The sequence below is a fragment of the Schistocerca gregaria genome, chromosome 3 (assembly GCF_023897955.1).
Source record: "Schistocerca gregaria isolate iqSchGreg1 chromosome 3, iqSchGreg1.2, whole genome shotgun sequence".
NCBI lineage: Eukaryota > Metazoa > Arthropoda > Insecta > Orthoptera > Acrididae > Schistocerca > Schistocerca gregaria.
The window spans coordinates 368,619,447-368,634,095 of record NC_064922.1 but is presented as its reverse complement, the minus strand read 5'-3'; the positions used below and the strand labels follow the sequence as shown (position 1 = coordinate 368,634,095).

The 14,649-nt window shown below is 42.7% G+C and overlaps 1 protein-coding gene across 10 annotated transcripts in view; it reads left to right on the top strand.

Moving 5' to 3' along the window:
• Positions 1 to 14,649, top strand: part of LOC126354917 (C-terminal-binding protein) — a 189,628-nt gene that overhangs the window by 34,037 nt on the left and 140,942 nt on the right. For 6 of the 10 annotated variants that reach the window (XM_050005003.1, XM_050005002.1, XM_050005006.1 and 3 more), the window contains exon 2: positions 3,321 to 3,425. The exons of the other annotated variants lie outside the window; for them this stretch is intronic. The gene's annotated coding sequence lies outside the window, so the exon portion shown is untranslated. The remainder of the gene's footprint in view (positions 1 to 3,320; positions 3,426 to 14,649) is intronic. 10 annotated transcript variants of the gene reach the window in all.

The following is a 14,649-nucleotide window of genomic DNA, read 5'->3' as shown; positions in this document are numbered from 1 at the left end:
GTTACGGAATATTTAGTCAGCCCAGCGTGTAACGAGGGGTGCTAAAACGCTTGCAGTGTGTTGAAAACGTAGTTAGAGTAACTTACTTCCTATTCAGAAAACTTAAGAAAGTTTGGTGATACGCTGACTGGCGAATAAGAGTAATCTATGTTCTTTAACTGTGTGTGAGATTGTGGATAAAAATTGTAGCAAGATAATGCCCTTTTGACACCCTCCGTAAGTTACGAGCAGTTAGCCAAGTTTTCATTGCAACCTATTCGTTTGTTCCAGTAGATTGTTGTACTTTTCTACTGCCGGGTTCTATAAATGGGCTGATATTAGACAGCTATTTGGTATGTATGAATTGTGTACCTGAGTAACGTTACGCATACTTACTTTAGGCGTTCATGGCTTAGATTCGTATCGTTGGGTAGAGTAATTGTTCATACGAAAGTTACTGAACAAAGAAACATAAATTACCTGTGAGTAACATTTTTTGATAACGAAGTGTTGGATTAGAGTATTATATACAATTATACTGGTTTCCATTTTCGCTACGTTAGATTGCAGTGAATGTAATGTGTAACCGGTCCTTATGTTGGTGACGGTAGCCAGTGCCGTAGCTCGTGAAGTGTCAGCAGGCGGGGAGGAACGTGCTGACAGTGCAGGGAAGGGCGTGAGCGCGCCCTCGTATTCGGACTCTGCCGCCGCAGCCGAGACGTCGATAACGCGGCAGCCGCCGTGCTGTGCCCAAGGCGGCGTGCGAGGCGGCCTGCGTTAGGAAACAAGTGCAGCGTTGCGTGACTGCTAAAACTGTTTACAGGGTCGCAGAGTCAGCCGGCGCAAACAGCTGAGTCGCTGCTGGCACAGCACTGCCGCCCTAATGCGTTTATTGTCGTCTTTCCGATGAAGCGACGCAACTGGAGTGCATGGAAACAACCTTGCAGAAACTCGGCAGATACAGAAACGTATGCAGTAAAGTTGTTAACGCGTTGTATAGGCTCGTGACAGCCGAAAGCTCTATGACGGACTAAGTTGCACGCGTGTGACATGGTTAGCTTGTGTTGCAGCAGTGATCATTGGCGTCAGTAATCATATTAAGGTTAGCTTGCAAACTACCTGTTCACCGTGTGTGTACGTAATTATGCAGGTTCTACTCGGGTCCGTTTTTACTGATACTCATCCTGCCTTTACAGTCTCTCAGCATACATCAGTATCAGAGTGCACTAACGGTTTTCCAAAAAATTGGTTTTCCAAAAAAATTATTCAAAAGTAGTTTTGTGCGGTCGTGAGGCAATCTCAAAACAGTCAGAATTCGCATGAATGCGTTTCATTTTTGATGCCTCTTTCGCGCATCGAGAATTGTGAAAGTCAAACAACGCTTCCGGAACGTAACAATGTTCAGCTAAAATGGTACGCATCTCAGTGTTGGCCATTGTGATAAGTATAGACAAAATTGAAAGAATGTCTCTTCTAGGATTACAGAAAACAGGAAAATATTAAAATAATTAGAAATCAGCAAGGGTAAGGACCTTCTTAAGCAAAGGACTTCGGTACAGGATGATGATTAACGTTAAAATCTTCCAGGTTGTTAGGCCGCATCAGGTTTCTTCAAATGCTCGACGTTGCCACCCCTCAGCCGATAAGCACTCAAGGCGCTCAGTCTACCATGGACATAACAAGATCGTGTAGAAGATCGCAGCAGAAGGGTCGTAAATTCGATCGTTTGAAGAAAGGTGATGTGGCCTAAAAACCCTGAATATTTTGAGTGACAACGACCACGAGAGGCTGTAGAATTACATAGTATGCGGATTTTTGTACTACGCAAAGTGTTTTCCAGACGATTACTGAGTTTAATTGCAAAGACGAACTTGTCGTCCCATTTAGTGGTTGTTTAATAAAATGTGAGATGACAGTGCCACGGTGTCAGGCATCTCTTGGCTGCAGATTTTCTGGGCTAGGCCTATTTCAGTTATTAGTGCAAAAGGCCAGCGTAGATAGTTCTGTACCATTGCATTCTGGAAAATTGTTCCAGTCCAGTGTGTTTGTTGTAGACAGTGGAAAATAACTGGCAAACAGTCGGACGAATTCAGCAGGAAAACGACAGGCATGGTATTTATCGCTGGTAGGAAACGACGGCCGTGGCTCATCACCTCGTTTAGAGTTTGGCTGACCGTTACTTTGTTTATGGACTCCATCTACTTGCGCAAACGGAACAGACTATTGTTAAAAATAGACTACCAACAGCTGTACATTTGAAACACTGTAAAGTAGTAATTATTGTCCGAAAACATGTTTTCCAGACAGGTAATGGAAGTGAGGAGGAAAATTTATACCATTGGCCAAAGCACGATAAATATCGCTCAGTGTAAGCGAGGCTTGCAAGCTGTTGAGATTACGACAATACTGAGCAATATTTTTTTTCTGCTGCTGTTTTTTTTCTGTCCTCTGTGATGAAGTTTGATAGTGAACGATATAGTTAATTCCTTTAATTTCCTTAGAGCAGAGAAAGCTTTCATCTACACCTATACCCGATACATGGCGGAGGGTACCGTGTACCACTACTAGCCATGTCATTTCGTATTCCATTCGCAAATAGAGCGACGCAAAAGACTCAGCATATGAGAGTTAACTTCTCGTATCTTATCTTCATGGTCCTTAAGCGAAATGAATGTTGGGCGCAGTGGGGTCGTTCTGCAGTCAGCTTCAAATGCTTATACCCCTACATTTTCTCAGAATGTTAATCGAAAAGAACTTAGCCTTCCATCTAGGGATTCCTATTTTAAAATCGAAATCGACCATTCGCCGGCAATACCACAATCTTCACACGGCTGGTTCCATTTCATATCGCTTTACGCTCAGATATTTCAACCCTGTCGCTGTGGCAAGCCGTACGCTACTAAAGCTGTATTCAAATATTACGAGCTTGTATTTCCTACTCAAATGCGTAACTCACTTTTTTTTTTACATTTAGAGCTAGCTGTCAGTCATTTTGTATCTTCCTATAGTCATACAATGACACCTTCCTGTATACCACACCATCAGCAAACAATTGCCAATTGCTGTCCACCCTGTCCGGTATATCACTTGCGTATATATGCTGTGTTCAATTTCTTAAGACGTCTTCGGGGCACGACATCTTGTACACAAGTTTTTCGCAGTTGTGTTGACGTAGGTGCGCATCTCATTGACACATCTAGACCCTAGGCAGACGACCTTAGGGCGATAGCCGGCATAAAGATACGTTGTAAAGTACTATAGACTGACCAGCATCCGCTCGCGCCCGTTACACGTTATCGCGCTGTCGTAAATGTTTTAATGGACCTCTCTGCTCGTTACAGGTGGGTGTTCGCTGCCGTTGCTGCACTCTTGTTAGGAAATGCGAGCACAGCCACGGCGCAGTTTCTGTGCGCGCTTTAGCCAAGCTCTTTCAAGCTAAGTGTAAGGTAAGACTAACTCCGTGATCAAATGGCCGAACTAAAATGAAGCTGTATTGCATTTGCAGTATGTATTGGCAGGTCGCGCCGTGCATTAATTTTCATTTATTTTATAAACTAGTCTGACATCGATCTTTCAATGTCGGAAGACGTAGTCTGGTAGAAATTTTGGGAGAAAACAAATTGCGTGCGCGCACACACACACACACACACACACACACACACACAGACAGACAGACAGACAGACAGACAGAGAGAGAGAGAGAGAGAGAGAGAGAGAGAGAGAGAGAGAGAGAGAGATTCTTACAGATGCAGAAAAAATGTTAATGATCGCCTCCATACATATTTTGGATCACTAACGCTCTATGCGCCCTAAGTGCGGGGGAAAAACGTCAACGTGACTGAAGCGTAAGAGCATAGAGGAACTTGTCAACTAACTGAAAACTGTAGGCCATCCTCGAATAGTTTTTGCAACTACGGCTCCAGAAGCAGTACATCAGCTTTATTGCAGACAACGTGATTTTATTATTTTGACCAAATCCAAACATGCACACCAAAGAAAGTTTTGCATCACCGCGGTTCCCAGAACTTGTGAAGATCAACGTTGACTGGATATTGTATCACTTACACAGTCCCTCCGACTGTTCAGAGATTTCACTAAAGCCGCCCAAAAATTAAAGCAACCATACATGAGCAGCGCCTATTAGACGGAGAGGGTGCGACAGCCGATCAGTTCCAGTCAATCCACCAGGAAGGAGGTGCACGGCTCCTGTTGCCCGTAGTTCAACCATGCCTAGACGGTCAATACCGCGTTTCGATCGAGTCCGCATTGTTACTTCGTGCCGAAGGGCTCTCAACAAAGGAAGTGTCCAGGCGTCACGGAGTGAACTAAGGCGATGTTGTTCGGATATGGAGGAGATACAGGAACTGTCCATAACAAGCCTCGCCCAGGCTGTCTAAGGGCTACTACTGAAGTGAATGACCGCTACCTACGGATTGCGGCGCGAGGAACCCTGACAGCAACGCCACCATGTTAAGTAATGCTTTTCGTGCTGCCACAGGATGACTTAGTACGACTCAAACTGTGCACAATAAGCTGCATGATGCGCAACCTCACTCCCGACTCCAAGGCGAGGTCCATCTTTGTAACTAAGACACCATGCAGCGCGGTACAGATGGTCCCAACAACATGCCGCGGCTCAGGGTTGGCATCACGTTCTCTTCACCGATGAGTGTCGCATATGCCTTCAACCAGACCATCTTCGGAAACATGGTTGGAGGCAACCCGACCAGGCCGAACGCCGCCTCACACTCGCCAGCGAGTGCAGCAAGGTCGAGGTTCCCTGCTGTTTTTGGGTAGCATTATGTTGGGCCGACGTACGCTGCTGGTAGTCATGGAAGTCGCCGTAACGGCTGTATGATAAGTGAATGCCATCCTCCGACCGATGGCGCAACCACATCGGCAGCATATATTGGCGAAGCATTCGTCTTCATGGACGACAGTTCGCGCCCCCATGGTGGACATCTTGTGAATGACTTCCTTCAGGATAACGACATCGCTTGACTAGTGTCCAGCATGTTCTTCAGACATGAACCCTATCGAACATGCCTGGGATAGATTGAAAAGTGCTATTCATGGACGACGTGACCCACCAACCACCCTGAGGGATCCACGCAGAATCGCCGTTGACGAGTGGGACAGTCTGGACTGACAGTGCCTTCATAAACTTGTTGATAGTATGCCACGAGGATATAGGCATGCATCAATGCAAGAGGACGTGCTACTGGATATTAGGGGCACCGGTGTGTACAGCAATCTGGAGCACCACTACTGAAGGTCTCGCTGTATGGTGCTACAACACAATGGTGGCGAGTTCTCATCTCGTTACATAACGGTCATAAAGTATCGCATAATGGCAACCTCTTGACGGACAGTTACTGTTGCAAGAGTTACAGTTCCTACAGGATTTACCCCAACAGCTTCCGCAAACTTCATCATTGTGTAACTCACTGTGATTTCCATCGGTTGTAAAAATTTCTCCACTTGGACTACTGTGATTTTATTAAGTATTCTCCCAGTGCATCCTTTTTCTAGATAACTGACAGGTCCAGTATAAGATCGAACAGCTCAACGTTGTTGCCGTCGTAAATATCATTCGAACTGACAACCTTTTTGTTATTTAAACAAACAGTAGGTACTACCAATCAGCGAATCTATCACCTTTTCGAATAATAACTGCATAAGAGTTGTTCCTATAAATAGCAATCAAATACCGGCGTCAATTTCAAAGTTGCTTTTTCAAAATTGTGCTATTACATTGTTGTCCAGTGTTACAATGCATATATTGTGAAATCGAATAATTATTGATTAATTTGACTTGGAATTAAGAAATGTTCTCATTGTTTTACTTAGGGGACAAGGGAGGTATTTAGAAGGCTTTATCTTGGCAGAATTTTTAGTCATACGTACGCTATGAACATTTGGCTGTAAGGCGACGTTATGCTTTACCAGTATCCCTTAGTATAATAAAGGAATAATTGAAAGGTATCTACAATTATACCAAGTTGACAATAACCTCTCACGTCTCGCATACGTATGGGGGCGGTCTTGGAAAACTGATTATTTGTTTATAGTTGATAATTTAGTGCGTTTGTGCTTACACACACACACACACACACACACACACACACACACACACACACACACAGAGAGAGAGAGAGAGAGAGAGAGAGAGAGAGAGAGAGAGAGAGAGAGAGAGAGAGAGAGAGAGAGAGACCGGGGAGGGTCAGGTAGTTGCACAAGCTGCTGGGAGCGGCCTTGCGGTGTCGCCCCCACCTGCGACTGGCACGTGCTGTGCGTTCCCATCCCGTCACGTCGCAGCTACTTGGCCTTCGCGGCCAGTTTAAGTATTCCCAAACGTTGGCAAGTTTACTGTGACCTTCGTTGCAGAAGAGTACTTGTGCTTTGTTGTTTGAACTGTCAAATTATTATAAACTGTAGAAGAGTATTACGCTGACATTTTCAAAGCGTTCCGTAGATCCATCTAACGGTTTTTCAAGAGATACAAAGTCTGTTCGTGCAAATATGTATTACACGGGGGGTTACCAGTGCATCTTCTGCGTCTAGCATTCGATATTTGCATCTTTCTTTTATTGCTACAATATTTTTCGTCCATGTGGAACAGTTAATAACAGTAAATAAATACACCATCCCGCAAAGATGTGAACGTAGGTGGGCAAGGATTTAGGAAGGTGAAGAACATAGCCTCTAGTGATTGCTCGTTCTGCTTGCTGTACTTGGACTCTGTCTTCTTGTAGATCGATCTAGTTACCCCTTAAATACCGATTCACTGTGTACTATCACTTAATCATGTCTCCTACCAGCCATTGAGGTCTTGCTTTCATTGCAATATGTTATTAACGGTACCTCGACCTCAGGATGCAGCAGGAGTGAAATTTCGTAAAACACAGCGTATTTAACATGCCTAAGATGCCTTACAGGAGCACTTCCCGGAATAAAGGTATGGCGGAGCCTCTGACATCCAGTCCATGGCGTATAGTTAGAAAAGCGTACACCACTCGCAAAGGCACGACCCAAGGTTTGTCAATTTGTCTCTGTGGTCTTGCGACGAGTATAAGCGTACACTGCGTGTAGTCGCATATAATAACTTCCTGCTGAACTGAATTAAAATAGATTTTTCCTAATGCTGACACTTTTCTTAAAGTACAGTAAAGCCCGATGTTACGCTGTTATTGGGGGACATGTTTTTTAACCCTTCGTGTTAGCGTAACCACGGTATCGTCAAATGGGGGTGAAGTTGAACGCAAAGTACAAAAAAACACATGAGTGACGAAAATTCTTTCATTTTAGTTACGTTTCTTGTTCAGAAATTCTTCATTGCGACAGTGGCTAATCTACAGTATTGCGTACATCCGTTATTATTGAGCTAAAACTTATATTTTTGTGACGTATAAAGCAACTCACATGTTCACGTCTTAGATACGTCGTGCAGTGACCTTCGCGACAACTAGAGCAATAACAACGGTTAATCTGTTGTTTATAAACAAAAAATAAACCTTCACAAATCTTGGTAGAGATGTTGACCGTCTTTCCTAGAAAGGTTTTTCGATGAACAAACGTTCGCGGCTGGCAAGAATGTGACCTAATTAACAAAGTAACAGTTGTTAGTAAGGGTATTGGTTGAAATTGGAAGTCATTGTTGCAAGTGTGTCAATCATGATGTAGGCCGCAGTTCTGTTTGTTGCACCATACAGTTTGGAGCATAAGACTTTCATGCGAAAACAGCGTTCAGGCTACCTAAGTGCTCCTTATGAACCAGATTCATGCTCGTCATGGTAAAACAAAAGATGGTCGGTTTTTAGTGGTGAAGGACAGTGTTCGCTCGGAATTTCGTAAAGCTAATTTATAACAACATTTTTTAACCCCGTAAATTTTCTCTGTATATGTTAACCGAAATCAGTATTAAAATTCAGTTGTTATGCCAGATTTATTTTTCAATCATTGAGAAAGTTTGTGTCCTAAACAAGGCACAATTATCACATAATGGATAATCGGTCAACTTCACATCCTGATTTAATTTGACAAACGCACTTTTTACGTTTTGGTAGAGCTAAAGATAATAAAGACTGAAAATGCTATTAGTACAACTAAATACCAATGTTCCGAAAGCTTTCAGACTTATGTAAAGGCTAAGTCTTCTGCCCTTATTTGACGGTATATGGAGAATGAACTAGGAATGGCAAACTATGTCTGGCAAGCCTGTAAAAAGCACTAACGCACTGTTACACTATATATATCTTGCACAGTGTTTAAATTTAAAGAACATTAGAAGTAAGAAAATTAAAAAAAAAACCTTACCAAATGCAGCAGTAAGATGAACTTCATTCAAAAAGCGATCCAACAATAACATTCCAGTAGTTTCATGTAAAACACTGTACTGCACTTCGGTGTGTAAGACTAATTACAAAGAGACCTATTTGCCACAGTGTCTGATGTCTGCAAGCTGCTCTAGATTCACTTTTCCACTGCTTTAAAGAAGTCAGTTGCTTTTTTGACAAGTCATTTCACGCATTTTTGCGTGTTTTATGTTCATCAGTGCAACTAAGATTTGGTTTACTTTGTTTATGCATGCACACAATCACGTTGTTTATACTTCCCAATATTTCACACCTACTGAGAACGTAGATTCTTCTTCCTAATGTCACCCATGAACCTTGAAATCGGTACCTTTCTGTCTAAAAGTGCCCAGACATGAGTATAAGACTTTCGCAGCATATCATGTTTATATTGGGCTTTTACTGTATCTTCTCCGGTGTTTAAAGAACACTCTGTATAACCAATCTCTGCTACTAAACGTCAAACTTGGTTCACTGTTCCTGCAGGCTGCCCTAACACCTTCCAGGGGCAATAACAGTTTTCCAGTAAATCATATAATTAGGGCTCGAATTAATAAATTTAAATTTGTCATCCATTTCCTAAGAGGTATGATCTTGGGTTAAAGTTTTAAGACAGTAAGACAGGTATTACAGTTGGAAACTGCGATTAGCTTAGGCAGTGCAACTCAGGTGTATGAATTACCCAGACTATATTCATTTAGTATCTGAGAATGAGAGCACTTCCCGACTTCCAACAAACTTTACACACAATTTCAAACTATTTCCACACACTATCTCGCCAGCACCTTCACAAAACAATGAAAGGAAAAAATTATCGCGTAGTACCGGGTGATCAAAAAGTCAGTATATATTTGGAACACGGAATAATGTAGATAGGTAAAAATTGGTACACATCCTTGGAATGCCATGGGGTTTTATTAGAACCACCCCATATTGCTAGACGCGTGAAAGATCTCTTGCGTCGTTTGGTGGTGATCGTGTGCTCAGCCGCCACTTTCATAATGCTTGGCCTCCACGGTCCCTAGACAGCAGTCCGTGCGATTGTTGGCTTTGGGTTACCTGAAGTCACAAGTGTATAGTGATCGACAGACATCTCTATGGATGTTGAAAGACAACATCGGACGCCAATGCCTCACCATAACTCCGGACACGCGCTACAGTGCTGTTCACGACATTATTCCTCGACTTCAGCTGTCGTTGAGGAATTATGGACATACTGAGCATTTCCTGTAAAGATCATCTTCTTTGCTTTCTCTTCCTCTGTTACGCTAATTATTGCTATTCTGATAGGATGAAGCGCCATATGTCGGCCATTTTTTGAATGTATGTATTTTTTTGGTTCTAATAAAACCCCATGTCATTCCAAGCATGTGTGTACATCTCTATCTACATTATTTCGTGATTTATTCAGTTTTCAAATTTATACTGACTTTTTGATCACCCGGTACATGTTAACTGTAGTAAAGCTCATGCATAAAGCCTGACATTGTATTACGTCTTTGCTACCAATTCTATTCACAAATTTGATTTTGATGTCATTAATCTGTTGGTGACTAATTCGAGAAACTAATAAAACGAACATCATTACGGTTTTGATTGTTGTTAAAGATTTTACGTGCTCAGAGTCGCATATGTGGCAAATTAACTCCTTCGTGATGAAATCGGACATTTTCAGCTTTCATACATGGGAACTGGATTCTCCATAGAATCAGTGATGAGAGTTTAATAGTTTGAGTGTTATCACATAGAGCCGTAGACCTTCGAAAGTCATTTTATTGCATCAGCGGTTCAGTTAATTTCGTTTATTTTCTTTTCATTGCGCTTATTGATTATGAACTATTGTTACCCTTCATATTCAGTTCAGTTGCATAACCAGGATCTCGTGTGTCATCCAGGCAGTTACAAAAATGTTTAGTTCAGTTCCCAGGGAAGGTGATGATTTCGTGAAAGTCATTGGAAGGGAGGCTAAGCGAAAGTCCTCTCACGCTTAGTAAGTAGTGAGAGCAGCTGCATAGCATCACAGAAACCGAAATATATCCATTGATCTTGGAAACACAAGTTGTCTACCGACTGATGAAAACAATTTAGCAGAGTAGTCGTAGGCAGCAAAGGCCGAAATTGCAAATGTGAAAATGAATCCCCACCATGTAAAGTTTTGTTAAAGATGTCACATGGAGAAGTGTAGTTGATTCATATAGCTTTATAAAGTCTTGAAGTTGTTTTTTGTTTTGCATAGGCCTAAATTGAGTCGAAAAACAGATAATAAGGTGTGATACAGGTTGCTTATGGAATCATCTCCATTTGCTGTTACCAATGATCATCCATCAGTGAGCGCAGCTGTCGTCCAAAAATTTCAGTGAGAAACGTGTATATCACTAGAATCATTATCTTGTCTGATGTGCCATCTTGAATGTAAGAAAAGTTAATACGTTTTATTCCATTCAACATGTTTTAGCAAGAAATAGTTCAAAATAAACAGAGCTACAACGGGGTGAGTGTTAAGTAAAATTTAGAATAGCTGCTCATCCAATTAGTGCCTGAATAGACTTCTCGTTAACTTTTTACCTTTATTGCTCTTAAATTATTCGTTACATTAAAAGAAACGCATTTGAAGTGAAAAAGCAATTTTTGCTATCTAGTTTCAAAAATGTATATAATGCTAAACACTATTGAGAGCAGAATGTACTTTCATGTGAATAGGTTACAGATTATTGTAATGCATGAAATACATTAAACGTCAGTACATTCTGGCAAAAGCCCGCCCGGTTAGCCGCGCGGTCTAACACTGCTTTCCGGGCGGGAAGGCGTGCCGGTCCCCGGCACGAATCCCCCTGGCGGATTAGCGTCGAGGTCCGTTGTGCCGGCCAGTCTATGGGTGGCTTTTTAGGTTTTCAATCTGCCTCCGTGATTGCGAGCTGGTTCCCCTTACTCCGCTTCAGTTACACTGTCGGCGATAGCTGCGCACACACTTCCTCCACGTACGCGTGCACCATAATTACTCTACCACACAAACATTGGGGTTACACTCCTCCGATGTGAGACGTTGCCGGGGGTGCACTGGGGCCTGAACCTCACAATAATCCTGGTTTCGATGTGGGGCGGCGGTGGGGTGAGTGGACTGCTGTAGCCTGTTGTGTGGTTGTGAACCACTGAGGGCTACGGCGGGGACGAAGCATCTCCATAGTTTCTAGTTCCCCAGTTCCATACAATACAATACATTCTGTCAAACTGGAGCTCATTTGCCGCTGTTTGGAGCGCAGGGTTCGTTCAGTCGCTTTTGGTAGCGTCACATACTTGAAGTACAGCTGCACAGTTCATATTTGGAAAATTTTCTTGAGAAATTGTATTTCCATTTTTGCTGTATAGTACCAAGGCATAGTACCAGTGACGCCCAATAACCATCTGAAAAGAGCCCAGTAATATTTTCTGTTACAGATACTACTCACGTGTTGGTTTACATTTTGATTCATTCGATCTGTTCCATTTCTTGTTGCATCCTGTCAGGGTGGAGGGTCGAGGAACCTCCATGTGTTTCCTTACCTGATGACAACATCATTTGACATTAGTTACTGGGTTAACGCCCGTTGTCATGCCATTTGCAAAGAAACAACTTTTTTCTGTAGCAGAATGAATAAATACCACTTTCCCCTTTTTCTTTTCCTACTTCTTTGGAATGAGGCGGTTTTGGGGGTTGGGAATGCTGTCCAGTGTCCCCAAAAACCATTTCGAAGAAGAATTAAGATTTGAACTTGTCAACAAGTTGTAAAAATCGAAGCAAAAATTATTAAAATGACATGTGACCCTGTGACCCAAATAATGTTGAATAAATTTCAGTAAACATATGATAGCTTATTAAGTAACTGTTTACATATTTTGAATCTGAAAGATAAACTTTGCAATTATTGTATTTACTCAAAATTCGTGGTGTGGTGAGATTCCGGTTGTAGAAAAAAGTTAGCTGCCTCTGGCCATAACACATACAGTACATGTACAGATATAGAACATTTGAGTACAATGATTCTTATCATATGTGGATATTTCTAGAATGTACTCGAACTGAATATAGTAATTAAAATTGTACAGTCCAGGTGATTTTTGAACTCAGAACCCTCCATGCAACAGTTCAGCATCATACCCACTACACCACGGTGCTACTCAGCTGCTTCTGCGACATTGCTCCCTCTTTAAAAGAACATCGTCTCGGCGTTACTTCCTCCTAGTCCGGGAACGAGTCATCGGTCCTGCATACTCCCGGCTCCCGATGATTGATTCTTGCCCTGGCGGTGATTTTAGAACTTCCTTTGCCGCTACGCTCTTCGTCACCTTTCCGCTTATTGCCTGTCGCTGGAACTTCGAATTCACCCTGAGTTGCAGGATCCTTAAGTCCTTCAGTAAGCCCGTTAGTTTGCAGATGACTGCCTAGTCATCATGTGATCAGTAATGTTGCACCGTCGGTTTATCTCTGTCACAAGATTCGACTGGAAAAGCTTTCCCTCGACCCGTAATTAACGACATTGGGGCGCCGTGTTTTAATACAACGTCTTCCACGATAAACTTGGCTACCTCGAATGCTTCGGCTGTTTCCACGGCTTTTGTAATGGCATAGGGTGTCAGATAATGAGTACAAACAATAATCCATCTATTGCCACTAGCAGACGTTGGAAATATTCCGAGGTGGTCAATTCCAACACGCAGGAAAGGCGTTTCGGCGGGTGGAATTGGTATGAGTCGGCCAGGTGGTTTCTGAGGAACTACCTTTCTCCTCTGGCACTATCTACAGTGCGACACATAGTGACGAACACTCCTAAATAAACTGGCCAGAATAATCTCTTGCAGATTCTATCGTATGTCTTAGTAAATCCTAAATGTCGGGCCTCAGGTGTGTCATGGAATCGTAGATGTAGAACATCGAAGCGCATGTGTTTAGGAATCACTGGTAAGCACCTCTTTCCAAACGGATCAAAGTTTTCTTGCAAAACAATTCATTAACTACCTTAAATTGTCCTTTCACATCCTCTGACCGATTTAAGGCAAGCATAATTTGAGATACCTTGGCGTCCTCCTTCTGCTCAGCAGAGAGATCCTGGCGTACAGCGAGACAGTCACTATCTTCATCAAAGTCTGGATGGTCTTGCACAGGGTTTCTTGAGAACAGTCGGCATCTTAGTGTTTTCTTCCACTAATGTCATACTCTTGAAGACGTACTGCCCATCTGGCGAGTCGTCCTGTCGGATCCTTAAGACCTGTCAAACAACAAAGTGAATGGAAATGCCGTGTAGCTAGGGCCCCGTCGGGTAGACCGCTCGCCAGGTGCATGCCTTTAGAGTTGACGCCACTTCGGCCACTTGTGTCGATGATGATGATGATGATGATGATGATGATGATGATGATGATGATGATGATGATGACACAACCCCAAGTCCCTGAGCGGAGAAAATCTCCGACCCAGCCGGGAATCGAATCCGGGCCGTTGGGCATGACATCCCGTCGCACTGACTAGCATTAATACATATTACAAAATATGATGCTGAACCTTTTACTAATTGTAATGATTCCTAAAGACATGGCAATGTTAGATTACGTAGGTGGGCCAAACGTACCAATAAATTCAATTATACGGACCCGTTCTTGGTTAGTCATTGGTCGCGTGCGAAGTTCATCGAGAAGTATTGGGAAGCGTTTCAGCAAAATGGGAAGGAACGTCGTGAGTTGTCGCATTGTGATCTGTTGTTCCGGTTGTGCGAAAGAAGTCGTAGTTTGGTATAGTTCGTCCTTTCAGCCTACAAAAAATGGTCTGTAACAACTGTGAATGGCCTTCCATAGAGGTAATTTCCAAATTTGCACATAGCCCAGATCACAGCAAGACATTCTCTTTCTGTAGTTTCTCTCGACTTTTGTAAGTGCCCAATAAGCATAGGCTACAACCTTCTCTTTTTCCATCCTAAATTTGCCCCAGAACAGCACCGATCCCATACCCACTGGCATCTGTGTGTAGTTCTGTAGGTGCCCTCTCATCGTACAGACAAAGTACAGGGTCAGTCGCCAGAGCTTTTCGCAGCACATAGAACCAATCTTGCTGAGCACCACCCTAGATAAATTTAGCATCAGCTTTTAACAACTCTTGGAGTGGCTTGGCTTTGATACAAAAGTCCTTAATAAAACGACGGTAATAAGAACATAATTCGAGGAAGCTTCTCATATCTCTAATACTTTTAGGAATAGGAAATTCCGTTATAGAGTTCACGTTTTCTGGGGCTTCATTTGACACAAGGTGTCCAAGTTAGCCCCCTTCAGACAATATCGTTTATCGCCAATT